Source organism: Heterodontus francisci, chromosome 18 (assembly GCF_036365525.1).
Source record: "Heterodontus francisci isolate sHetFra1 chromosome 18, sHetFra1.hap1, whole genome shotgun sequence".
NCBI classification, from domain to species: Eukaryota; Metazoa; Chordata; class Chondrichthyes; order Heterodontiformes; family Heterodontidae; genus Heterodontus; species Heterodontus francisci.
Genome location: NC_090388.1, coordinates 69,616,004 through 69,643,816, shown reverse-complemented (window position 1 = coordinate 69,643,816; position 27,813 = coordinate 69,616,004). Strand labels below are relative to the sequence as shown.

General features: G+C 44.4%; 1 long non-coding RNA gene across 1 annotated transcript in view; it reads left to right on the top strand.

The window, feature by feature from the left end:
* Nucleotides 1–27,813, top strand: part of LOC137379709 (uncharacterized) — a 126,006-nt gene that overhangs the window by 72,436 nt on the left and 25,757 nt on the right. The window lies entirely within an intron of this gene.

Genomic DNA, 27,813 nt, shown 5'->3' with positions numbered 1-27,813 from the left:
CCATCATTGCATTCTGAGGTCTACAGTGTAATCTGAACTTACACCAGAAAGAAAAATAAACTAATTTCTATTTGGAGATGGGTTTTTCCCCCAGAATCAAATCAAGTTGTTAGGGTCTAACCACAACCTCTATAACTCTGGAGTCTTTCTTTGATGTAGGTCACACATTTTATAGGCAGTATAGAATACGAGTGGTGATATAATGGCACTATAATATAAGTTTATCTTGTTAATCAATAGAGGCTGTAACTATGGGTCTGCGATCTGCTGAAGTGTTAACCATGCACTCCAGACAGGCAAAATAAATGGATTGTGGATTCACCCATATTTGCCAAAGCATGGTTCTTGTTGCACATATTTATTTGAATTTCCAGAAACATAGGTTAACAAATGCCTAGGAATGGGTAACAATGTGTTCTTATATCCGAAAATGTGGATGAAAAACCAATGTCCGTCAGAATCCCAATTATCTTTGTTAATTCCTCTGGGTGTTTTTACAAACCCAAAATACTACTGCAAGTGACTTTGAAAATAGAGTAAACCTGTTTAACTGTTGATAACAGGAAATACACTTTTATCTATTATATGGCAGATTAAAAGGGGCTCTATTAGACAAGTACAATGGGTTGATGGTATGAATTAACATTAATTTTAATGGATAGAATATCATATAGGAAATAGTGACCAAAGGAATCTGAAGCCCCCAAGGACCACTTATCAGCCTTGGAGCTTTATTAGGTTTTGATTTCCTGTACACAATTTAAATTCTGATATACCATTTCAATCCTTGGACGTCATTTGAATTTCTGCTGTAGGTATCATCATTCTTGTGAAAGACAGAAATGAAATTATTGTGCACTTCTTTCTATACAAGTGGGACCAAGATCAAATTATATCCCATGTTAGTCCTGCCCAAGGGAAGAGAGCAATCAATCCCCAGATTATACCCTTAAAACATAGCTTGTTGTTTTCAATGTCCTGAGGCACTTCCTCTCCAATACGTGCAGTTTCTAGCCTCCACATTTATACTGATAAGCTTTGCTGCACTTCAAAACATTGTGTTAAATCAAGTTGAGGGGTTGGGGGTTGGGGGGCAGGGTGAGTGGTGGGTGGGTGGTTAGCAGTGACAACGACATACAACACTACATCTTCAAACCTATAATTAATAGAACTCCATTCTGAGCCAAAAGTTTTCTGTAAGGAGTATTCTGCTCCTGATATTTTCAACAGTATCCCATTCTAGGACATTGCTGCTTTAAGCAAAATGTACACAATTTTAAGAGAACTCACTGATCCCATCACTTCACAATTCAAGTAATTTCCTGAAGTTGATCACTGTCCCCATGTCATGGTTTCATAGTTACTTATTTTTCTTCTTCTTTAATAACTTTGAACAAAGCAAAGGGAAACTTACAAACTAAATTTATAAGTGAAAGAAACAAAAGCAGATAACATTTTGCAGAGATCCTAATGGTACATTAGGTTTAGCACTGATTAGGTAGGTTTAGCACTGATGTACAACACAATCAAATGTTAAACAGTTGAGTCATTTTTCTAAAGGGATTTATTCCTTCAGTGAGCTGTCTGATGAAAGCCTTCACCTTCCAGTATTCTCCACTGGGAGTGATGCTAACCATCAAACATGACTCCAAAATATAGATGGACATCTTCAGATTGTTCAGGAATGACTAAGTGATGCATTTGGTCACATTTTTGCTATGTTAAAAATATAACACCACTGGATGCAGGGAATGCTGGCAAGGTCCTGCCATCCAGCTGAGACATGTAGGATAGGATTTCAATTTTATGTTCCCATTAAGGAATGCAATTTCTCCTGATTTTGCACAGTTTTCTTTAACTGGCCTCCTCTTCAGTTGACCCACGAGTAACTGGCCATGTTCTGCTGCTGCCGACTCCCTAGGCCTGCAGAAACCATTTACCTCTACCACCCTGAGGCTGCCTGCTCCTTGCTCCAACGGGAAGCCATCAAAATTAAAGGAGACTCAGCAACTTTGTTTTGCTCAGCTTGATGCAGCAACTTGCATTTATATAGCGCCATTGCAGTGGTAAAATGTTGCAAGGTACTTCACAGGAATGTAAATCAGAAAAAACTGAGAGCCAAAAGTTGAGATACTGGGATGGTGGCTAAAAGCTTGGTCAAAGTGGTAGGTATTAAGGAGGAGAGAGACGTTGAGGCAAAGAGATATTCTCAACAAAACTACTGTGAAATCCACATAGGTAGTTTCAATTTGCCAGAGATGCAGTTCACACTCTCTTTCCAAAGGGGGCACATCCAGTTATCAAAGCTAACGGGCTGAGTTGGGCCCCCGAGACAGGTTTGGAGGTGGGGGGGCCCATAGAATCGCGATGGGAGTTGGGGGGGGGGGTGGGGGGTGGGGTGGGGGGGGTGCGGTGGGTCCGTTGCTTCACCATCACAACTCAATTTTGTCGGGAGCGGATTAGGCCGAAGATGGCCTTCACACCCAGAGGCCAATTGAGGCTCTTGAGTGGCCTACTACCAGCCACTTAAGGGCCTCGTCCTGTCACTGATAAGATTTAACAAGTGGTGGGGGGGGGAGAGGCTTCCGCCACATGGGAGGTTGCACAGTAAAACGAGATGATCTCCCTGTGGGCTTGGGGCTGGTGGGGTGGTGGGTGACCATCCTCCGTGGGAAATCTGTGGCCCATAGAGGATCCCGCTGGAAAAACATGCACCTCCTTAGACCCCCCCTCCCCCTGTATTCAATGCCCACTCTCCCAACCCACCCTTGCTGAGGCCAGGCTGGCAAGCCCTGGCAACCCTGCCTCACTTACCTGAGGTTCAGGTCTCCAGCACTGGGCCTGGGTCCAAGGCCTCTGCAGTACCAGGCGGTGCTGCTGATCCTACTAAGCTGCCGGCCCTGTGATTGGTCGACTGATCCTGGAGGCGGGATCCCCGTCATTAAAGGGACGGGAATCCGGTATTGCGCTGTTAATTGGCCTGGCGCTGTATAATTGTGCTGAGAGAACTCGAAATGCCTGAGGTGGGAATCCCCCCACCTTTTCGGCATGGTGCCGGGAGCCCTGCCATTGGCACAAAATTCAGCCCAATGTGTGCGTGCAGTATAGTTGAAGTTAAATTGACTAAAGCAATACCATTTGTAGCACTGGTGTGATTTCTGCTGCTTGTCCAGGTTTTTCTCCAAAAAAACATTTTTTTCCTAAAATTTGTAAAAGTACATTCCATAACATTTCAAATTGGTCATTACAAAAAGTGCAATCTGGTTTAAGTTCTTTCCATACAGCATGTGGCACTCTGAGGTGTCTCAATAACAATTGTAATGACACGTGATATTTGCAACATACATTTCATGTGAAACAAACAGCCCGAGGAGTTTTACACGCTTTCCAGCCCCTCGGTATACAATGGCAGACAGGCCTTACACTGTGGCCTTCCCCATTGAGCTTTTATAGCTGCTGCCCCAAGCTTTACTGCGTCCCTCAACACATAGTCATGCACCTTGGAATGTGCCAGTCTGCAACACTCGGTCATGGAGAACTCTTTGCACTGGAAGCCCAACATGTTTGGGGCAGACCAAAGTGCTTCTTTCACCGAATTGATGGCCCTTAAGCAGCAGTTGATGTTCGTCTCTATGTGTGTCCCTGGGAACAGCCATCGAGCATAGAGTCCTGCATCACAGAACTGCTCAGGAAGAACCTGACAAAAACCACTGCATTGCTTTCCAGACCTTTCTAGATTTTTTTTTTATTTCCAAAATATACTTTATTCATAAAAATCTGTAAAAATTACATTGCCAAACAGTTTCAAAAAGCACCAAAAAATACAAACATTGCAAGGGAGATCAGTTTCATTCAACACTATCATGAGTTGCCTCACAACCCTTCCATTTTACAATTGTCATGCCAATTACAATTTTACATTTACAACAATTGAAAATATTAACGATACAGTTCGAGGGGTTTCCCATGGATCCAGCCCCTCAGTTCAGCTTGGTGGGGGGACCTTACACTGTGGTCTTTCCCCATTGAGCCTTTGCTGTGGCTGCCCCAAGCTTTAGTGCGTCCCTCAGCACGTAGTCCTGGACCTTGGAATGTGCCAGTCTGCAACATTCGGTGGTGGACAACTCTTTGCGCTGGAAGACCAGCAAGTTTCGGGCAGACCAAAGGGCATCTTTCACCGAATTGATAGTCCTCCAGCAGCAGTTGATGTTTGTCTCGGTGTGCGTCCCTGGGAACAGCCCGTAGAGCACAGACTCTTGTGTTACAGAGCTGCTTGGGATGAACCTCGACAAAAAACACTGCATCTCTTTCCACACCTGCTTTGCGAAGACACATTCCAGGAGGAGGTGGGCGACCGTCTCTTCCCCACCACAGCCACCGCGGGGGCATTGTGCGGAGGGGGCGAGACTTCGGGCGTGCATGAAGGATCTGACGGGGAGCCAGACCTTTCTAGATAGGACATCTGATAGGGCACTCACATTTAGGTTATCTGGAACTGTGCAGGAAATATCTCAGTCCCAGTAACTGATCTACTCCTTCAGGTCCCACCAACAGGGTATTTGGGAAGTAGAACTAACATGGCTTCACTCAGGCTGCACTTATAGTGCTGATTCATGAAAAAAACATCAAACACTTGGCTCAGACGTAGCCTTGCAGAGTAGGATGCCCTTGTCACCACACCGATTTGATGACATCACTGACTGGGAGCAACATTATGCATCTGGGAGCAGCTCAATTACACATAATCATAGCCATGACTTTAGACTAGCCTGAAAGCTGATCAAGAGTCATCTGACACCAGAAAGACGCACTATCAGCCAGACAGTGGCTCACCATCACCTTCTCAAGGGCAATTAGGGATGGGCAATAAATGCTAGCCTAGCCAGCGACGTCCACATCCCCGAACGAATAGAAAAAAATCTAGGCTTCTATAGAAAGCTTGGCTTTCTACCCAACCTCAACTAACATTTCAATATGGACACCCTCAAAGGTGTTACAATATTTGGCTCAGTGAAGTGATGTATTTTACATTAACTTGTGTTCTGCATTTTGTGGGTGAAGAAAGTGGTCAGAGAAATTTTATTCTATCAAGCGATTATGAAGTTGCATTGATTGTAGAGAATATTGTGGCTCAGACCATTCCACTTAACTGCCTGCAATAGGAAGCATTAGTGTTATGCAGGACAAACCGAGAAAAGCAAAAGAAAAGACTAAGGAATGTAATGGATTGCACAGATTTTTGAGGCCCTGAGGAAGATCGGGTTTGTGTTGCAGACTGCCAGTGAACCTTATTTTCAAAACACAGCTCCATTCAAAGGCAGCACTGGCACAAGCGTGCTAAGCTGAATGGCTTCCTTCCATTCTGTAAATTGTATGAAGAAAGTTCTGAAAGAACAGAGCCCCCAGGTTACTCGAAAATAAAGCTGAGACAGAGTATCAACTACTGCATAGATTGAACAATGCAGAGTAGGCATGAAATTTTATAATATTGTCGTGTGACTCGTGGCAAATGCCACTGAACACCAATATTGTTCAAAGAGGGCTCTGTGTGCACATACTAAATTTTGGTTGCTGAACTTGAAATAGTGCCTCGATGGAGTTTTCCTAATTACTTTCCAATAATACAGTTAGAAGTCCTAAAACCTGCTAAATAGAGGGGGAGGGGCATTATATGACAACCTATTTCAGCACAGGTTGTGGCACTAACATCATTTAGCAGTGACTCTGTGAAAATAAACATTTTTCCCATTCACCTGCATTATCCATTACTCTTTAAAGCAATTTTTTTATTGTTAGGACTTGTCCCAAAGGCTATGTAAGTCAAGCCATGCTACTTTTTTAAGCACTTCTGGCTGGTCTCCCACATTCTACCCGCCGTAAACTTGAGGTCATCCAAAACTCTGCTGCCAGTGTCTTAACTCGCACCAAGTCCCATTGACTTATCACCCCTGTGCTCTCTGACCTACTTTGACTCCCAGTCAAGCAGCATCTTGACTTTAAAATTCTCATTCTTGTTTTCAAATCCCTCCATGTCCTCGCCCCTCCCTATCTCTGTGATTTCCTCCAGCCCCACAACTTTCTGAGATATCTGCGCTTCTCTAATTCTGGCCTTTTGAGCATCCCCGATTTTATTCATTCCACCATTGGTGGCTGCACCTTCAGTTGCCTAGGTCCCAAGCTCTGGAATACGGTCCCTTCACCTTTCTGCCTCTCCACCTCGCTTTCCTCCTTTAACACGCTCCTTAACACCTACCTCTTTGATCTCCTTAGGTGGCTCTGTATCATATTTTGTTTTATAATGCTCCTGTGAAGTGTCTTGGGATGGTATATTTTGTTAAAGATGCCATATAAATAAAAATTGCTGTTGTTATAGTCATTCACATGTTCCTGTTTAACTCTTTGAAAGGAACACATGTATATCTTTATTGAGTCAAGAGGGAGACTGATAACTCGGGTCCTTAACTGATACATTAATGGTTAACAATGCAGTAGTACCACATTAAAATCTTCAAAGCAGAATGATTGCTACCACTAAAGCAAGCTGTCGACCATTTCACAAAAGACCCTGTGCCATTTCACAGGGATTACCCCAACAATAGCATCCTTTTAGGGGGGAAAACAGTGAGGGATTAAGCTGCAGATCTAATAGTATTGTACTACTGGTTTGCTGTGCTATTTGCCAAAGTGGGAGCTCACATACAACATGGCAGAGCATTAAATTTTGCTGCACGCCCCATTAGAATATAAATTGACCAAATCATAGCACTGACAGCTCACATTCTGGTGGGATTATTTATAGTCACAACTTTACACATTTTAAGTAAGTAAAATGCAGCTCAATACTGTAGGTTTAGCTCACGGTAGATATTGTTGCAAAGGCCAATCATTTTGGAGGCACGTTTTCATCGGCTGTCTGATACTTCTTTCTATAAGTCTGGATATGCACCTCAAGTGCCATAATCTGCAGGGCTACGGACCAAATGCTGGAAGGTGGGATTAGAATGGGTGGAACATTTTTCAGCTGGCACAGACACGATGGGCCAAGTGGCCTCTTGCTGTGCCATAAACTTTCTATGATTCTATACTGTTGCAAACTAAAACAGTTTGTGTTTCAGAGCTATGCTGAAAATTTCTCTACAAATGAAATAAAAATGAGCATGTAGCCTGACAAACCTAGACTGGTGAAGAAGGAAACATGTAACATCAAGAAATACTGACAACAGGCCTGCTCCATGGTTGCCCTATAATATCTATTCAAATACAGACCCCACCATTAAAACCACCCATGTTTAAATCAGGGAATTTGTGCTAACTATTTGCCATGGCAAATATTCTCAATTACACAGCAGCTATTTTGAGCAGTCACAGGTGTTCAGTCAGCACCTCGTTAAGATGAAGTTACCCATCATACTTCTTGGTTATGGAGCCACAAAACAACAACTTATATAGCGCCTAAATGTAGCAAAGCACCGGGAATTCAGCTGCCAAGAAGCTGGATGAAGTGACTGATCTCTATGGAAGCACAAGTCAGATGGTTCTCTGCCACATCCTATCAGTGTGAGAATCATACAGAATACTGCACAATAACTATGGTGTCGGCTACACCGGAGAAAAGTAGGAGTCGCTCAGAGTTATAGAACACCGAGTTCCAGCGGCACCTCCCAAGTCCCTGATTATTGCAGAGCAGTTCAGATATAGTCAGCAACAGAAGAAATTAACCAGCTTGAAATGGAGTATAAACCATCCACCACGTATAGCAAGCAAATCACATTAGCACCAATGCGTCTGCTATAAGCAGTGGGACTATATTTTGCAAAAATAGGGGTGTCCAATAATAAAATAGAAAGTACTACCCAATGATGAGGAAAGTAAGCATTAGGAAACTCCATGGAGCTTGCTTTTGATTGGCTAGTATAAATTATGTGCAAGATCAGCAGCAATCCTGTTTATACAGTCTATCCAAGGTTTCCACAGGCCAGTTAGCTTAACATCTGTCTCAGGGAAAATGTTAGGAGCTATGATTAACGACATTATAGCAGGGCACTCAGAAAAATTGAAGGTAATCAGGCAGAGTCAACATGGTTTTGTTAAAGGGAAATCATGTTTAACCAATTTATTGGAGTTCCTTGAGGATGTTACATGTGATGTGGATGAAGGGGAACCGATGGATGGATTGTATTTAGATTTCCAGAAGGCATTTGATAAGGTGCCACATCAAAAGTTATAGGTGTAGGGGATAACATACTGGCATGGATAGAAGATTGACTAGCCATCAGAAAACAGAGAGTAGGCATAAATGGGTAATTTTCTGGTCGGAAAGATGTAACGAGTGGTGTGCCACAGGGATCTGTGCTGGGCCTCAACTTTTTACAATTTATATAAATGACTTAGATGAAAGGACCGAAGGTATGGTTGCTAAATTTGCTGATGACACAAAGATAGGTAGGAGAGTAGGTTGTGAAGAGGACATAAGGAGGCTACAAAGGGATATAGATAGGTTAAGTCAGCTGGCAAAAATCAGGCAGATGGAGTATAATGTGGGAAAATGCGAAGTTATCCATTTTGGCAGGAAGGAAGGATAACAAAGAAGCATATTATCTAAACGGTGAGAGATTGCAGAGCTTTGAGATGCAGAGGAATCCGGGTGTCCTAGTGCATGAATCGCAAAAGGTTAGTATGCAGGTACGGCACGTATTTAGGAAAGCTAATAGAATGTTATTGTTTATCATGATGGGAATCGAATACAAAAGTAGGGAGGTTATGCTTCAGCTATACAGGGCATTGGTGAGACCATATCTGGGGTACTGTGAACAGCATTGGTCTCCTTTTTTAAGGAAGGATGTAAATGCGTTGGAAGCAGTTCGGAGAAGGTTTACAAGACTGATACCTGGAATGGGCAGGCTATCTTATGAGGAAAGATTGGACAGGCTAGGTTTGTATCCACTGGAATTTAGAAGAGTAAGAGGCGACTTGATTGAAACATATAAAATCCTAAGGGGTCTTGACAGGGTGGATGTGGAAAGGATGTTTCCCCTTGTGGGAGAATCTAGAACCAGGGGTCACTGTTTGAAAATAAGGGGACTCCCATTTAAGACAGAGATGAGGAGACATTCTTTCTCTCAGAGGGTCGTGAGTCTTTGGAACTCTGTTCCTCAAAAGGCGGTGCAAGCAGAGTCTTTGAATATGTTGTAAATAGAGTCTTGAAAAGCAAGGGGGTGAAAGGTTATTGGGGGTAGGTGGTAATGTGGAGAAATCAGTTCAGCCATGAACTTATTGAATGGCGGAGCAGGCTCGAGGGGCCGAGTGGCCTACTCCTGCTCCTAATTCGTATGTTCGTATGTATCTTCCAGTGAAGCCACGAGCAAATTCCTGGAGAAGGAGATTAAGTCCAGTCTTTAGCCATTTAACTTGTTGTGTGAAGCACTCGGTCTAAATTCTTAGACTGCTCTAGGGATGTAAACTGCTGTATTTGAAGAAGATATCAACTTGATTTTATATACCTCTATAATGATAATGTGACAAACACCCCAATATTTAAGGAAGACGTTGGGGGGGATGGGGGGTTGGCGGGGGAGATCACAGTAGCGTGGGGATAACCCAGCAAGGCCAGCGAGGCAGAAGTCATGCCGAATATAATGATAAGAGTTCATAGAGAGATACAGCACTGAAACAGGCCCTTCGGCCCACCTGAGTCTGTGCCGACCAACAACCACCCATTTATACTAATCCTACATTAATCCCATATTCCCTACCACATCCCCACCATTCTCCTACCACCTACCTACACTAGAAGCAATTTACAATGGTCAATTTACCTATCAACCTGCAAGCCTTTGGCTGTGGGAGGAAACCGCAGCACCCAGTGGAAACCCACGCGGTCACAGGGAGAACTTGCAAACTCCGCACAGGCAATACCCAGAATCAAACCCGGGTCGCTGGAGCTGTGAGGCTACAGTGCTAACCACTGCCCCACTGTGCCGAGTTCATTATCATTTTTTCTTTTGTTTCTTACCCTTGGGGACGGTCCCCAGCCATTGCGAGGGAGAACACGAGAGATTGAGGCTTTGGGCAGGAAAAACAGTGGTAATTGGAAGTGAGATCGGGGCTTGAGGGGATGGGCAAAAAGGTCGGTGATCACGACAGGGGAAGTTGAGAGAGGAGAGCTATAAAAGGCATTTACCTTATTAAGCCGCAGCTCCCACCTCCCTTTCACTGTCGGGTTTCCTGAGCCCTGGGAATGTGGAGTATGTATTGTCCCAAGGGAATGGCAGGGGTGGGAAAACGTGAATAACTTGGAGGAAAGGATAGTGTTTAGGAAGAACTAAGGGGATTATTCTTGGCTATCCCTCGCAGGCAAGCATTATTGTCTTCCGTGAGTCCGAAGTTGGCTGATGAGGCCAATTTGGAATCTACAGACTTTATGGCAAGTAAGGCATTTGTTGTCATGTGGGAAGTCTGGTCGTATATTATTAGTTCGGGTCATGGCTTGTTCTTTTTGTCGCTCTTGCTTTTCCTCTTCATTTTGTCGTTGTGGTCTCAAGATGCTCAGATCCTTTCCATGGACTCTGCCTCCATCTGGTTTAGTCTGGGGCGATGGTCTCCTAGGAGTTGATGTCAATGTTGCATTTCTTCATATTGGCTTTCAGCACATCCTTGAAGTGCGTCTTTTGTCCTCCTCTGGTGCGTCTGCCCTGACCGAGCTGGGAGAAGACCACCTGCTTTGGGAGCCTGGCATCTGACATCCGAACTAGGTGACCAACCTAACGAAATTGGCTTACCAGCAAGCAAAGGCAGAGGTACAAAGGAGCATCCGCAACATGAAGAACAGGTGGTGGGCAGACAAGGCAAAGGAAATTCAGCATCTCACTGACATGAATGATATCCGTGGCTTCTTCACTGCAACAAAGACCATTTATGGCCCAAGTACTCAAGGACCAGCTCCTTTGAGGCCTTAGGGTGGGGGAGATCTGATCAAGGAAAAGGAAGCTGTCAACGCCCATTGGAGGGAGCATTTTGAAGACCTTTTCAATCAAGAATCCATTGTTGACGAAGGGGAGTATAGAACAGATCAATGGTGATTGTGACATGGCTGTGGTAGGTGATAGCCAGAGGAGACAAAATTAATAATTAGAGTGTACTGCTGAGGAAGCTTAGCTTCAGATCACATGAACCAGATACCGGGGAAACTAAATCTGGCTAAGCAAGTCTTTCAGGTAGAGCATTAAAAAGTGACAATCAGGAGTCCAGGGTCAGACAAAATGGTGAAGTGTCATTGGCCTGACTAGTGGTCTAAGGTCACTGGGGCCTGGCTTCTGGCTAAATAAAATTGGCTTATGTGAAGCAGAGAGATGCTGAGTCTGGTTGGTAGAGAGGAGACAACATTGATCTGAGAATATTATGTGGTTTGAGAGCAGGTGCGACTGGTTGAGATTTGGTCTGCGAGAGTGTGGGGGTGATTTGCGTGGTGCCTACTGAGTGGAATGTAGTGCAGGCTGCAGAGAAGGGCTAATGAGAGAATCAGATTCGGAGAGGTAGGTGAGTTAAAAGTAAACAAGATAAAAGTAAGGAGAGGATTCATCTTTATCACCTCAGCTTGGCCTGGTGCTAAAATCAGTGATTCACATCAGGTCAGGTCATCTTTTATGGCCTGAAAATGGAGGGAATGCTGATTCTTTTCAAAGAGTATAGGCTGCAGGTCAACAAGACTGTTGTTAGGTATGTAAAGCTGCTGTAGTCCATTGAAAAGGCAGCTCCTGGGAATTTGAAAGCCTGAAGATCTTAGCCTTGCTCTTGGTATAATTAATTAATTAGCAAATCAGCATTTTAAAAGGATTTACAAAGAAGCACAGTTGTACTAAATTCCAGTTGTGTTGGTTGATTTTTGCTCTCAAACTTAGACCTCTGCTCACACACAATCCAGAGCTGCATACAAATGATGAAATCGACCAAAATACTGAGTCACAACAGTCAAAGTGGAAGGATTCTAAAAGTCTTTATCTAACTCGATGCTTGAACACAATTTGACCAACTTAATCATGTCATTCACCCATCCAGAAAATGCTTTTGTCCATCAAACGGATTGAATGCTTTTGTCTTTTTAACATATGTAGCTCACTGGAAGCTTGGGGGCCTTTTGTGACTGTGCTTAAATTGGTTGTCTCTGGCAGAGAGAGAATCAATTCATCAAATGAATTCATACTATTTAAAAGGCGACCACTCCTTTACAACAATGGGAACTGCAAGAGAAAAGGCAGATCAAAGTCTCTCAATAATCTCCTGTAATATTATAACTAATTTTTCACCTTAATGAAAGAGATTTAAGTGGGTGCCATAATGATTGGTCTTGTGTAGTTTTGCTGACTAATAAAGACTTTCAGATGTTACAGTTTTTATCTGGCACTCAATTTATAATTATTTCGTTAAATTCTGGACAAAGTAGCAAGAACATAAATGATTAAAATTAACCTTCAGAATGGCTAAAATCCAATTTATTTTATTAGTTATATCTGGAACCAGCTCTGTTTTGCATACACTTCCTAGAATAAAACATTGCCATGGTTGCTAATGGCATTGTAAATGCATCCATGAAAATTGCTCTGGTAGCAAATTCCTGTAGATTTACAAATATGCATGAACAACAAAGTGACCCCAGAAACCTTCCCGGCAAAACAAGCCAAGAATAATCACAACAACTTGCATTCATATAGCACATTTAACATAGTAAAATGTCCCAAGGCACGTCAGAGGAACGATAAGAAACAAAATTTGACATCAAGCCACAGAAGGAGATAGTCGGGTGAATAACCAAAAGCTTGACCAAAGAAGTCGTTTTTGTGAGCTTCTTAAAGGAGCAAAGCAAGGAAGAGAGGCGCAGAGGTTTAGGGAGGGAATTTCAGAGCTTCGGACCTCACTGGTGGAAGGCATTGCCGTCAATGGTGGAGTGATTAAAATCAGACAGCAGTTTCTGAAGGTACATGGGCCAGGAGAGTGCAAGGGTTGGAGAAAGAGATAACATGAAGAATGTACTTTGCCCTGGTGATCTTTTGTGCTGTGTGTTATGAAGTAGATTGTGCTGTGTCAACTTGCTACAAAATGATTTTCATGTAATTTTCAGGAGTTGTATCTATTTTAACTCACCCTTGGACAAGATCTTAAAACTGATCATCTTTGAATGATAAGTATAAACATAATTTTGAATTATTTAATTCCAATAACCATGAGTACTCACAACAGAAATCTTCATATTTGGCTCACTTGGAGATTTTGTACAATAGTTGACCGACACATACAGAACTTTAGCACAAAGAGAGGAGTTACAAAATATCATTATGTCAGCTGCAGTTAGGTTGCAAGAGACTGGCACTAACTATTTTTGACAGAATGCATCAACATACGTCCTCATCTACGGGAGTTTGAAACAGGATTAGAGATTTGGAGTTTTCTTGCATAAATCATGAAAACCCTCGCTACTTGGCTAGAAACTGGTAACATTCCCAGACATATAAACAACACATTTTGAGGTTCCGAGTAAAAATCTAATCTGCATCAATAACAGTTTCCTCCAGGCCCTTCCCAATTTCCTCTTCTCACGCCCCACCCGAACCCCACCAACACCTCCCCCCCTCCCCCGATTAATGCAATATTGTGCGGCAGCTTTTTCTCAGATGACCGTTCTTCACATGTGAGCTAGATGGCGATTTCTGGTGTGCTATACCACTTTGGAGAGCCTGTTCCTCCTCACCCCCAATATCCACACACATACACTTTGCTGCTTTTGTGTTAGCAGTGTGTGTTTGCAATCTTCAATTTTCGGGAAGGCAATTCTGTAGAATGCAGCAGATCCATTTACACACAGTGACAGGACGAAGCATTGTTAGGTCAATCATAGGTCAACTTCAGTGCAGGCCTCTGCCTGTTTCCATGCAAATTTTTTTAACTCTACTTCAGAAGAGTGTGTCCTGCTGTTTCAGTGTGACATTTGCCATTCTCCATACTCTCAGTCCTCCATTTCTAACAGGTGAGACTGGGAATTTAAATATCAAGCTTGGTATGTTTTTGTGCAGTTTTGAAGTCACGCAGAATGGGAACTGAACTCAGATGGTCAGAAATTCGTTACTTGCAGCCCATTTAAAAAAAAGATCGTTTTTCTCTGGGCTGGATTCACCATGAAGTCCACAAAGCTAAATAGTCGATTAACACATGCACCAATTATTAAATAGTTAGAAAAGACACTTAAGGTGAAAGATAAATTGTATATAATGCTGTTGCTGTATATTATGTAAATGCATCAACTTCTTTTCACATGTTCTAATAGGTCAGAATTAAACTGCTCATTAAATTTGTGTGCTTATAGCAGATGAAGCTCATTACAAATCACATGACGTCATAAGAACATATAGGGACAGAAGTAGATCATACTGCTGTGCTTTAATTGTTTTAATAGTGATTAATATACTACTGAATATGTAGATAGTTTGGTATACATTATCAGAGGAAGTGATGCAAGTTAACATGTGATACAGTAGTTGGAGCAGTGTTAGTCAGCAGGTTGCACATGTATTGAAGAGCTCTCCAAGAATCCTGTTATTCTTCAATAAAGAACCCTTCATTTAGTTTACCGATCATTGTTATAGTGTTTGGTACATTTATGTTAAGAGCCAAAAATGCAATATGGTGGCAGTGATGCAGATTTGCACAACATGTTAGCAGCGGTGTACGACATAGTGACAGCGCTCATAAGTGGACATCATGGACAATGGGAGAAGCCATAAAAGCCTGGGACAAGACTGAAAAGAGCTGGAAGAAGCAGCGGCAGCGAGATTTAGGACCAGATTCAAAAATCACCCTCAAGAATCGACACTCTGAGAAAGTGAGTAATTAAAAGGGGAATTTTATTGGAATGGTTGTCAACCATAAAGCAGTGCTCTGGTGGAATTGGGCTCAATCAAAAAGAAAAGGGTCGATCTGAATCGAGGCTGCAAGACTGCGCCACCATTAAGCGTTGTGAGTTTTCCCGCCGAAGAGTTCCATGGGCGGCGTCCCCCGTGCAGAGGCTGAAAGCTTGCGTTGCAGCCACAGAGCTCAACGGAGGTCCAGTGCTGCCAGCACAGCAGACCTACATTGTTTTTCCTCAAAGAAAAGTCATCTCAGGGAAAATAGTTTAAGGGGAAAGCTCTGGCAAAAAAAGAATTCTTGTGAGCATGACATTTTGATGCCATGACAACAAAATATCCAGCTATGAACTGGAAGGTTCTGGACATCCTTCATGAATTCCAACTATTTTGGTAGCGCATGAAGTTATGCTATTTAGTCCTTGCAGTCGCAGAACCCGACAGCAAGCAATAAAAATAAAGATAGTGAGCGGCAATGAAGGTCTCCATTGCATCAACACTTCTGGACTGTCAGAAGCAGACCAGAAAGACACATCTAAACTCTGGACAATGCTGGAGGATCAGTTAAGAGTCAAGGTCAATTTTATAACTATCAACTCAAACTGATGTCCTATAGACAACAGCCCAAAAAAACTATTGACCATTTCATCAGTAGATGTCGAAATAAAGACAAAGATTGTGATTTCTGGGTGCAAAACTCTCTGATAAAATAATGGAGCTGGTAATCACATCAACTCCAACAGAGGCTTTCCAAAATAACCTTCTTAATAAGAAAAAAGGATATGACATAGACCATCTACTCAAAGATTGCAGAAAATATGAAGCCATAGCTGTGAGAAAGCAATATATACAAGTGCGTGGAGCAGTAACAACCATAGGTGAAGTAACCAAGGCACCTCAATAGGGCAAGATGTGCGGAAAATGTGGTCTAATGCATCAGCCACGTCACTGTCCTGCATTGAGAGGTCCATGCAAAGTCTGTAATCTAAAGGGACACTAGCCAAGACTGTATAGAAAATCTGGCAGTAAAGAAGCGGTCAGAAGCCACAGCAAGCTACACCTCAGAAAAAACAGATGCTGCCGAATTGCAAGAATAAAAAAGAGTTCACCAAGTACCATTTCAAGCACAGGCATGTCCACAATGCAGGCAGAGACATGGGTTGGAATTTTGCACTGCCCAAAAGAGAGGGCTGGTGGTGGGGGGGGGCATAAAATGGATTGGGAGACTGGGGGGGGGCGGTCCTTCCTGACCCACTCCCGTATTCGCTGCCAATGTACGCAGGGCGGCAGTGGCGAGAAACAGCCCACCCGCCCCAAGCCAATCAAGGCCCTTAAGTGGCCAATTAACTGCTACTTAAGGGCCTCCACCTGCCGCCACAGGGATTTTACGTTTGGCTGGCAGGCGGCTGAGGCCTCAGAAAACTCACCTGATGGAACTCGGTGGCCTTCTGGTGGCCTGGGAGGTGCTCGCCTGATCAGGTACCCTGTGCCCCACGGAGGGCCGCCCCCCCAAAGCCCCAACTGCTCCCAAAGCACAACACGCCCCCCAGCCCCCTAACCAACCTTCCTTGCCTCGCCAGGGTCTGACCAATTGCCCCCGGCAAGACCCCAAAAACGTACCTCTTTTCCGGGGCCGTCCTTCATCTTCATCCTGCAGCTGGGTGTAGTCCAAGCTCCTGGTGGCCCACTTATTGGCCAGCAGCTCCATCAGGCAGGACTTCCCACCTCAAATGAACAATTAAGGGCCTGGGGACCATAAAATCCAGTCTGGATCCCCAGGCCCGGTGGAGGTGGAATCATCACCGACATTTTGGCCTGTGGACGGCTCCCCTGCGCCCACCATAAAATGCAGCCCATGGTCAGCAAATAAAGCACTGAAAAAGGTAATGATCACACAGCATTTTATTGCAATTGCACAACTGGAAGCTTTCACCTCAGTTGAAATTATATGTCCTAACAAAAGTGACAAGCATGAGCTATAAGTGAAGACAGGTACTGGGGCAAGCACCAACATTTTATCACTGCAGATACTCAAAGACATGTACCTCGCGAAGTGGGAGTCGATGTTACAGCCAACAAGAGCGAGACTCACTGCATATAATAGTTCACCACTCTGCTGTGTGGGAACATTGACATTGGAGTGCAGATATGAAACTTCTGCATGGTCGCCACAAGTCTCCTACATTGTTGACACCAATGGTCCAGTGGTAGCAGGACTACCAGCATGCAGTGAACTTCGGATCATGACAATTCACAAGATCAGTAAACCGACAATGCTAGATAAGCAAGGAAAATGTGACCCTATTGAGTCTGTTCAAGATCTGCAGCAAGATAGTCCACCACATCCATGGTCAAGATTAGCTACTGACTTATTTACTGTCAGAGATGACAATTTCTTCCTTATTACTGACTACTTCTCCAAATTTCCCATCATTCTGCAACTGAGGGTGGTGCATTGGTAGCAAGCACGATGAGTGCAATTTTCAGTCTTTTTGGTTCCCTGGACGAGATAGTGTCAGATAACAGTCCACAGTCCACCGATAGGCCATTCCAGAACATGTACACAAAATGCACTACAAATCACATGTTATCTCCACACTATCCAAGGTCAAATGGACTCGCAGAATGGATAGCGCAGACAGTAAAGTCACTAATCTTGAAATGTAAAGAGATATCAACACATTCAGGTAGCATTGTTGCACCTACGAGCAACACCACTAAACACATGATTACCATCTCCAGCAGAGATCATGTTTGGAAGGCAAGTTCGGACAACTGTTCCGAGTCATCACCTGTTCAGATCATCGTCAGTCCAAGATAAGTTATTGATAAGACAAGAGAAAATGAAAATCGCACATGACAAACATGCAGGCATGGAGTTGCCTCCTCTACAGTTCAGACAGAAAGTCAGAGTGATCCACCTGCAAGAGAAAACATGGTTCCCTGCGGATGTGTCAATGACCTGTAGTGATCCACAGTCATACAAGGTAACCACCCCAAATGGACCAATGTTGAGGAGGAATAGATGTCAGCTGAGAGTGGAATTAAGGAAGATGACATATACAACACTCAAGTACAAGATAATTGTCAGTCTAGACCAGGGTTGTCCAACATACGGTCCATGGGCCAGGATACAGCCTGGGAAAGGTTTCCATCCGACCTGCAGATGTAAACTGTACCAGACTGTTCCTCATCCTCGCCAGGGGTCCGTGATTGGTAATTTCAAAGATGAGAAATTTCCGATTGGCTTCTTTTTCCAGACTGGCTTTTTTAAAAAATTTGTGCTGTCAATTTCACAGCTGACTGGTACTCAGAGTGGGCACAGTGGTTTCTGAACTTTGGACAGCTTCATGGTTTTCCGGAAGGTTCTGACTTCTTTTTGAAAAGCCCACTGGAAAACCCCAAATCTGTTTGAAGTTCAGAAATCGCTGTTCCCACTCTGAGCACCTGTCAGCCGTGAAACTGACAGCACGATTTAAAAAAAAATCTGATCAACTACAAAGAAGCTCTGCTGAGCATTCCCTCTCTGCAATTGGCAGAGAGAGAAGGGGTACAAAGAGAGAGGGGGTATACAGAGAGAGAGAGGGGGTACAGAGAGAGAGGGGGTATACAGAGAGAGAGAGAGGGTACAGAGAGAAGGGGGACAAAGAGAGAGAGAGAGAGGGAGGACATGGAGAGGGGGGGACAGAGAGAGAAGGGGGCAGAGAGGGGGGACAAAGACAGAGAGAGGGGGAAAGAGAGAGAGGGGTTACAGAGAGAGAGTGGGGGCACAGAGAGGGGTAGGACAGAGAGAGGGGGAACAGACAGAGAGAGGGGGAACAGAGAGAGAGAGGGGACAGAGTGGGGGACGCAGAGAGACAGGGGTACAGAGAAAGAAAGAGAGAGGGGGAGAACAGAGTGAGAGTGGGCACAGAGAGAGAGAGAGAGGGAGGACACATAGAGGGAGGACAGAGAGAGAGGGAGGACAGAGAGAGAGAGGGGGTGGAGGGACAAAGAGAGACAGAGGGGGCAGAGAGAGGGGGGACAGAGAGAGGGCAGGACACAGAGAATGAGGACAATGAGAGTGGTGAACAACACAGAGGGGTAAACACAGAGAGGAGTGACAGAGAGGGGGGACACAGGGAGAAAGAAAGAGAGAGAGAGGAGAGAGATGGATCAAGTTCACTCCTGACAGATGGACATCTATCTGGAATATTTCGCATCGCTACAAGTGTGCGGGCAAATATTGACTATTTGTGTAAGCAGAAAAATGCCAGGTATTTCACTAAATCAGTGTCCAATATAGTGACGAGAAAGTCAGTCAATAAATTCATCTTCTCATTTAAAGCTTCTTCACAAAAATGCACCTCTGTTGTTGTTTCGATTCATAGTAAGATACATTTTTAATGCCTTTACCTTTCTGAAATTGACTCACTGCCCCCCTATATAAGACAAAAATAGTAATGTGGCTCTCCACTCAAAAATGTTGGACAACCCTGATCTACACCTACTTTTTTCCCCAAAAATATACTTTATTCATAAAAACCTGTGAAAAAAACATTATAAACAGTTCAAAACAGCACCAAGTTGACATTTCAGAAAGTGCAAAGGAAATCAGTTTTCTTCAATACAGGAATGAGTTGCCTCACAACCCTTCCATTCCATCTTACATGCCATGTACATTTTACAGCAAACCCATATTTGGTGTATACAGCCCAAGGGGTTTCCCATGGGTCCAGCCCCTCAGTTCACTTTGGTAGGAGGACCTTACACAGTGGTCTTTTCCCATTGAGCCTTTGCAGCTGCTGCCCCAAGCTTTAGTGCGTCTCTCAGCACGTAGTCCTGGACCTTGGAATGTGCCAGTCTGCAACACTGGATCCAGACCTACAAGTCTCAAGGAAAGAATTGACAATTCCAGATCTCACCAAAGTTTCAGATCAGCTGTACATTTCAGAGACACTTTAATAATCAATGAGAAATGCCATGCATTTTAACTACTGTTCACCATTATCCTATTTCATTATGTACATAGCTTAAAATGTAGGTAACTTTTCTATTTAAGGAAACTGGAATGTTGTGATATTGCTTTAATTGCTTTAATACTGATTAACATATTACTGAATATGTAAATAGTTTAGTCTACATCATCACAGGAAGTGATGCAAGTTAACATGTGATATTAGAGTTGGAGCAAGCGGCATGTGTATTGAAGAGCTCTCCTAGAATCCTGTTATTCTTCAATAAAGAACACTTTGTTGAGTTTACCAATCATTGTTATAGTGTTTGGTTTGTTTGTGTTAAGTGCCAATAACACAACACATATATGGCCCATCGAGCCTGCTCCGCATTCAATATGATCATGGCTGATCTTGGGCTTCAACTCCACTTTCCCACCCACTTCCCATATCCCTTGATTCTGTGAGAGACCAAAAATCTGTCTATCTCAGCCTTAAATATATTCAATGATGGAGCATTCGCAATCCTCTAGGTTAGAGAATTCCCACAATTCACAACATTTTGAATGAAGAAATTTCTCCTCGTCTCAGTCTTAAATGATCAACCCCCTTATCCTGAGACTGTGACCCATGTTTTAGATTCCTCAGCCAGGGGGAACAACCTCTCAGTGTCTAATCTGTCAAATCCCTTCAGAATCTTGTATGTTTATTCTAAACTCCAGAGAATGTAGACCCAATTTATTCAATGTTATTGAAGTGAATCTCATAACTCCATCCAATTTATATGACTAATTGTTAGCAGTTATTTCTTATCAATAACTCTGATGTTGAATGGCAATTTCTTAAGAAAATGATTCCCTTTGATGCTGCTGCAAATAGGAATGTATATCTTTTTTGCCATCCAGAAATGGTACTGCAAACCTTCGCAAACATATTTTTTGTCTTTTGTTATCTACTTGATATGGGCAGAGCAACCACACAAACTGCAACAGGCATCAGATACTGGAGAAGCACACACACGGGGTGGGATTTCAAATCGTCAGTGAGGGCGGGAATGGGGGCAGCAGTCGTTTAAACCCGCCCCTCGGGTAGCGTGACGGTTTCCCGACTCAAAACCGGCATGCTCAGATTTTAAGTGGTGCCGATGGGAATGGAAAGAGGAAACCTGCTCATTCTGTTTAATTTCCCAATTAAGCATATCAAAGACCTTGCTGGCAGCTCATTTGAGGACCAGTCTTGGATTTTGGGGTGAGTTTGATGCGCCGTCAGAACAATGACAGGGAGGAGGAGGCAGTAACATAGCAGGGAGAGATCTGGAATGGTGGGACAGAGGTAAGAGGCAGCAGTGAAGGAGGAAGGCTGAGAGATGGCTGTCAAGTTGTGCTCAGTGATAATAAATATCCTGCATGTCTTTGCTTCCTTGACAAGGGCTTTTTGGGGGCTGTGTGGTGGTGGTGGTGGGGGGGAGGTGCTTGGATTGGTCAGGGTGGGGGGGTAGGTGGTGGTTCAGGCAGACTCCACAGTCCAATGCCAATGAAGGAAGGGCATAAGAGGACAATCGGATCAAGCTTCTCCGAACTTGATCCGACCAGCAATGAGGAACAGCATCTGCCGGAGCTGAGGCAGACCCCTGGGCAGAAGGGGCGCAGGGGTGAGGAAGGAGGAGCAGAAAGGCTGCAGATTCTGATCCGAACACAATCTTCACCAACACACTCCATCACTCTGCCGATCCTCACTTCCCATTCTCCTGCATTTCGCCAACACACAATGAAAACAACAAGTCAGCCTTAGTGCAACAACTTTCTCAGTGAGTTATAGTTCACTATTATTTTCATCATAATCACCCAAGTGGCCCACAAAGTGACATTCGCGACGCAGTGGTCTCCAATGACAACCACTCCTAATAGGTGCTCCCCCTATGTCTGAGGATGAGGTGGAGGCAGGCTGCTCACTCATGCCTGTCTGGGACTGGGATACCCGTGGCAGTTATCTTCATTATGGAGGTGCCAGAGAGAACCTCCAAGGGCTGTTGCACTGGAAACTCTACAGGGACAGCCTCTGTCACAGGGCATAACTCCAAAGATGCTTCGTCCATTGGTGCAGCCATGGGGGAGGATGATGATGACGGAGCCCCTTGAGGGGGTAGCTCCCTCATTACCATCGGTTGCCTTCTCAGCCCTTTCATGAAGTCCTTGATTGTTGGAGAGGATCACCAGCTGGGGCGCAGCTGGCATCCACGTCATGCTTCACTGTGCCACTGACTGGTCAATCCTGTGGATGTCAGTGTGCTGTTTCTGCATCCACTCAGAGTGATGCTGCATATGGCTCTCCATGAGGTTGGCCACTCTCTCAATGGAGGAGCTCATGCACTCAAAGCATTGAGTCATTGTGGAGCACATGAGACAAATGGACTCCGCCATTCTCATCCCATGGCTCCACAGAACCTCAGGCAACTCCAACAGGTGGGCACACATCTCACGCTGGTTCTCCAGCTAGAGCCACCTCTTTCGTGACTCCTGCAGCAATGCATCTCCACCCTACTGAGCAGGGCTGCACCTGTCCTTCAGCCTCAGAGGGGCACTGGCCACAGCCAACTCTGCCTCCCCCAAATCCTCCAGCTCTGAAGTGACATGCACTTCACCCTGCGCCACCTTCTCTCATAATGCGCAAGGACCCACCAAGGCGCACATATCTGCGCTGGTGGAGGGTACGCTGGTAAGGTGTGACAGTGCAAGCTCTGAGGTCTCTTCCTCCTCTGACTCCCCAGGAACTTGTTTTCTGATGGTGATGAGAGATCGGGACAGTCAACAAATGCTTCTGCTGCTTAAAATAATATGATAACAGCATATGCATTGACAGCTCATTGTAGGGTGAGCATTGCCATGAATCCCCCGATCGTAGAGATGTTGAGATCTTTTCAGCCTGTTGGCAGCAGACTCCCACTTCTCTGTCTCCAGCATCCCTGTGGCTGGAGAATCTGGCCACATCAAGGGCCTGCTCCTTGAGTTGCATCAGTACTGCGAGCTGGGGCACTCCACCTTCCAGGCATGCCCTTGCATTCTCCTGAGCATTCAAGCTCCTTTTGGCCTGCAAGGTGAAGAAGGATGCCATAAGGACAATGCCTCCCTCCCTCTCCTCTTGTAGCTTCTCATTCACACACAATATTGCAGTCTGCACTCCAGCCTCCTGACCTACGGCACTAGGGTTCTAACCTATATATAAGGGTCAGCAAGGCATCTGAGCACACCTCTCTCCCATGGTGAGAAGAAGGTGATACACCCTCAGGATGCCTCTCTCTTTTGAACTCTGGTGACTGCTGACCAGGAAGTAAATCATCTGGGTCGCTCTTGGCACTCACCTTGCCAGACCTAAGAAGATCATTGAAGCATTTCCGGCACCGGACCCAGTTCCTCCTCACCACTCCTCTCCTGCTGACCTCAGGTGCCACATCCAACCGTGCCCTCTTGATGAGTCTTGCAGACCTTTAATTGCCACTGCCAGGGAAGTAAATGCTCCTGTTGCAGTCAGCCCCTCCAGCAGTGTCTCCAGCGAGTCATCAGCAGAACAGGTGGCTGCCCTGGCATGGGGGCCCTCCCTGCCCACTGCCTCTGCTCAGGTTGTTCTTCTATTTTCTGGATGAATGGCAGCCTCAGCAATGGCTGCCACCCGCCCTTTAAATCGGGCCCACTGCTGCCTCAGTCCCACCTTCTTCCCAAGTCCGCCACTGCTAATTGGGCAGGGAACATGACTCCAAGGCAATTAAGATCTTGCTGATTAAAAATAGCGACGCGTGCACATTTCCGCATTCGCGTGGGGTCGGGACCCAGAAGTCATCGCGACATCGGGGTTCTGCCCAGCGATTTGAAATCCTGCCCACTGTGTGCAAATATAAACCTCACTGCCATCTGGTGTCAAGTTCACAGCACTAAAGGACTGGGTCGCTAATCTTACCATTCACACTTCTCTCATTCGAGCCCAGTGATCTGAAATCTTCAGGAATTATGATGCAAACTGACTTTTTAAGTTCTTAAATGACAGTGGCAAAACAACTCAAACAACTCAAAAAATTACCTATTCTGAACAAACCCACCTTTAACACCAACAGGGACTGGTATACATCTTCAAGCAGAATTCCAAGACAGAAAATGTTTATTAACTCTCATTTTAGTCAATAGTGTTTTCATTCTCTTTCCCAGAGATGTTTGGTCCTTGCTGTTGTATAGTTCCATGGGTACCAGATGCCCTGCCACTATTTCACCTCAGAGGCAGAAAAGCTGAACCCATTTCTGCCTTCACTGGACACTCACACTGATGTACTTCCAATAAGAGTCATCTGACAGTGGATTGCAAGAGGGAACCTTGGCTGATTTCCAGCCTCCCTCCCTAACACAGGGCTACTGAGAATAATTGTAGCTCCCTGGGGAATGGGCTGATTCAGCAGAAATCGGGATTTAAAGCTGGATCTTTCCTGGAGAAACTTGGTGAACCATCGGTGAAGTGTTCATCAATTTAGGAATTCAAAACTGATCAGTAACATACGTGACTCCCTCCCCACCCTCCTGGGCTGAAGGTTAAAATTACTGATGCAGTTTAAAAGGGGAAATGATTTCTGAAGAATTACAACATGTTTAGACATTTTTAAGAAAGCTTTTTAAAAATTAGTCAAACACAATTACAGCTGTAGCTATGTACTAAACAAATCCAATTCTTAAATTCTAAGCCAGATTATGATGAAAACAGAAGACATCAGTACGCTAACAAATGCATAAAATACACACGGATTCATTGGCATTCTCAAAAACCCCTTCAAAATGAATCTGATTGTACATATTGCATTAAATAAAACAGATGCCAGCGAATGCTTTAAGTACAATATAAACACGACTTGAGCTTTTTATTACAAGGCTGTAAAACACACAAGGGGGTTCAGATGGTGCTGTAAACCTACTAACGTAAAAACGGTGAAAGCAAACCTCATTTGGTTGACAGTCATTTGAGCCCTTACAATATAATACAGCCTTGAACATAGGCCTCTTCTCTAAAAAGAGTTTACCTCAGAGTTTCATTAAGTATCTTCAATTAGTCCCATTAAGCACCCACTATAGTGCTCAGTGAGTTATTCCTTTTGACTGTGTTTTACCTGATAGCTAGCGGGGTTTTGTTTGCAACATTACAACCCTTAATCACTGTTATAAATCAGCAGTAGCTGATGAGAAGTGATACTTAACTAATCCTGCGACAAATAGATTAATGTCCAGCTGTTAGAAATGTGACCTGTCAGAACATCAATAAATAAATGTTACAACATGTTTCCCCCAAAATTCAAAAGGGAACTGAGAAGTGCAATGGGTTTGTATGCTGACCCTCACCTCTGGGAACTGATTTGAATCCACCAGTCTGATGGAGCAGAAGGATCCTCTGTGTATGGCTGCTCTTTGAAGTAGGGGTTTGGGCAGTGTCAACACATTTCCTAGTTGGTACAAAACCACAGAGCCAAAATGTCCACAACCTGTGCAAACTGATGAGTTCAGTTTGAGGATGTGTGGTGTGGGAAATGGAACCATTCATACTGAAGCATTAGTGTGTATGCTTTCTGAGGTTAGAGTAAAAGCACATACTTAGGGCAGCAGTGCTTTGTATCTGGTCACGAGCATTTTAACAGGCATAATAATTCACCAAAAAGGTTAATGAAAAAAAGATTCTGAATATAAATAATGACTAGGAATGGTCTGTTGAAGTTTCTTATGGTACTTTACGTTTTAGACTGTGCCTGGATATACGGTTCTGTTTCCAGTATGAAACTCTGCTGACAATCAATCCCATCACCGCTTCTCTTTTGCCCACCTCTGTGGGGCTGCCCTTGCTTAGCTGCACTCTGACCTAGCAAATGGCTTTTCTTCCCACAGCATTGCCTCTGGAACCTCCCAGGGATCCATCTTTAGCCCCCTCCTCTAACTCTACCCCTTGGCGACATTATCTGCAGACATGGAGTCAGCTTTCACACAAGAGAACACGCAGCGCTCTCGACCCCTCCTCTGCTTCTGCGCTTTCAGAGTACCCACTCAGTAACCAGTCTTGGATGAGTTTTAATTTGCTTCAGCTAAACACTCGTACAACCGAAGCCATTCTCCTTGGTCCCTGCCGCAAATTCACCCTCATCACTAAGACTATCCGGACTATTGCAGACTGCAAGAGATTATGGGGCAATTGTGGAGTCCTGTTCAGACTTCAGCTAAGTTTCTCACCCCCGTTATCCTCTATACCATAAAGAACATCTACTCCGCCTCCACAGAGTTGCTCACCTCCATCCCTACCGCAGTTCCTCCAAGGTGGAGCTAAAATGTAACAGGATTTCTATTGTTCTGTGCCAACATGTGAACGCACCGCAGGATAAACGACACAGCCTGCTCTCATATCCTACCAGTGTGGTTGGATTTTTGCTTACTGGCCTGTATGTAGTTTCCCTAATCATTGGGGGAAATGTGATGGCCAAAAACAAGTGAACTGTAACTTTAAAACTTATGCATATTGTAGCTGTTTTATGTTGTTCTGGTGCCATGGAATAATCCCAACAATATCAAAGAGGTTTCTTCAGTAAAAGAAGTTGTGAACAACATTGAACAACTGCTTCCTGAACCAGTTCTACAACATAGGCCATAAGTCTGCACAGAAACTATTTTATATAGAGTCATAGAGTCGTACAGCAGAGAAACAGGCCCTTCGGCCCACCGCGTCCATGCCGACCATAATGCCTGTCTATACTAATCCCACCTGCCTGCATTAATTCCATATCCCTCTATGCCTTGCTCATTCAAGTACCTGTCCAGATGCCTCTTAAATGTTGCTACTGTTCCCGCCTCCACAACCTCCTCAGGCAGCTCATTCCAGATACCCACTATTCTTTATGTGAAAAATTTACCCCTTTGATCCCCTTTAAATCTCCTCCCTCTCACCTTAAATTTATGCCCTCTAGATTTAGTCACCCCTACCATGGGAAATAGACTCTGGCTATCTACCCTATTTATACCTCTCATAATTTTATATACCTCCATCATGTCCCCTCTCAGCCTCCTTTGCTCCAGAGAAAGCAGACCCAGCCTATCCAATCTCTCTTTATAACTCAAGCCCTCCAAACCAGGCAACATCCTTGTGAATCTTTTCTGCACCCTCTTTAGCTTAATCACATCTTTCCTGTAGTGCGGCAACCAGAACAGCACACAGTACTCCAAAAGCGGCCTAACCAACGTTATGGACAACTGTAACATGACGTTCCAACTCTTGTACTCAATGCCTCGGCCAATGAAGGCAAGCATGCCATACACCTTCTTCACCACCCTGTCCACCTGTGTTGCCACTTTCAGAGAACTATGTACTTGCACCCCGAGGTCTCTCTGCTCAACAACACTCCCCAGGGCCCTGCCATTCACTGTATATGTCCTGCTCTGGTTTAACTTCCCAAAGTGCATCACTTCACGCTTGTCTGCATTAAATTCCATTTGCCACTCCCTTGCCCACTTTCCCAGTTGATCTATATCCTGTTGTAACCTTAGACAACTTTCTTCACTGTCCACTATGCCACCAATTTTGGTGTCATCTGCAAACTTACTAATCATGCCCCTTACATTCACATCCAAGTCATTAATATATATGACAAACAACAGAGGGCCTAGCACCGATCCCTGCGGCACACCACTGGTCACCGGCCTCCAATCTGAAAAACAACCCTCCACTGCCACCCTCTGCCTCCTATCACCAAGCCAATTTTGTATCCAATTGGCTAGCTCACCCCGGATCCCATGTGTTCAAACCTTCTGGACCAGCCTACCATGCGGGACCTTGTCAAAGGCCTTGCTAAAGTCCATGTAGACAAAGTCCATCGCCCTGCCCTCGTCAATCCTTTTGGTCACCTCCTCGAAAAACTCAATCAAATTTGTGAGACATGTTTTCCCACACACAAAGCCATGCTGACTATCCCTAATCAGACCATG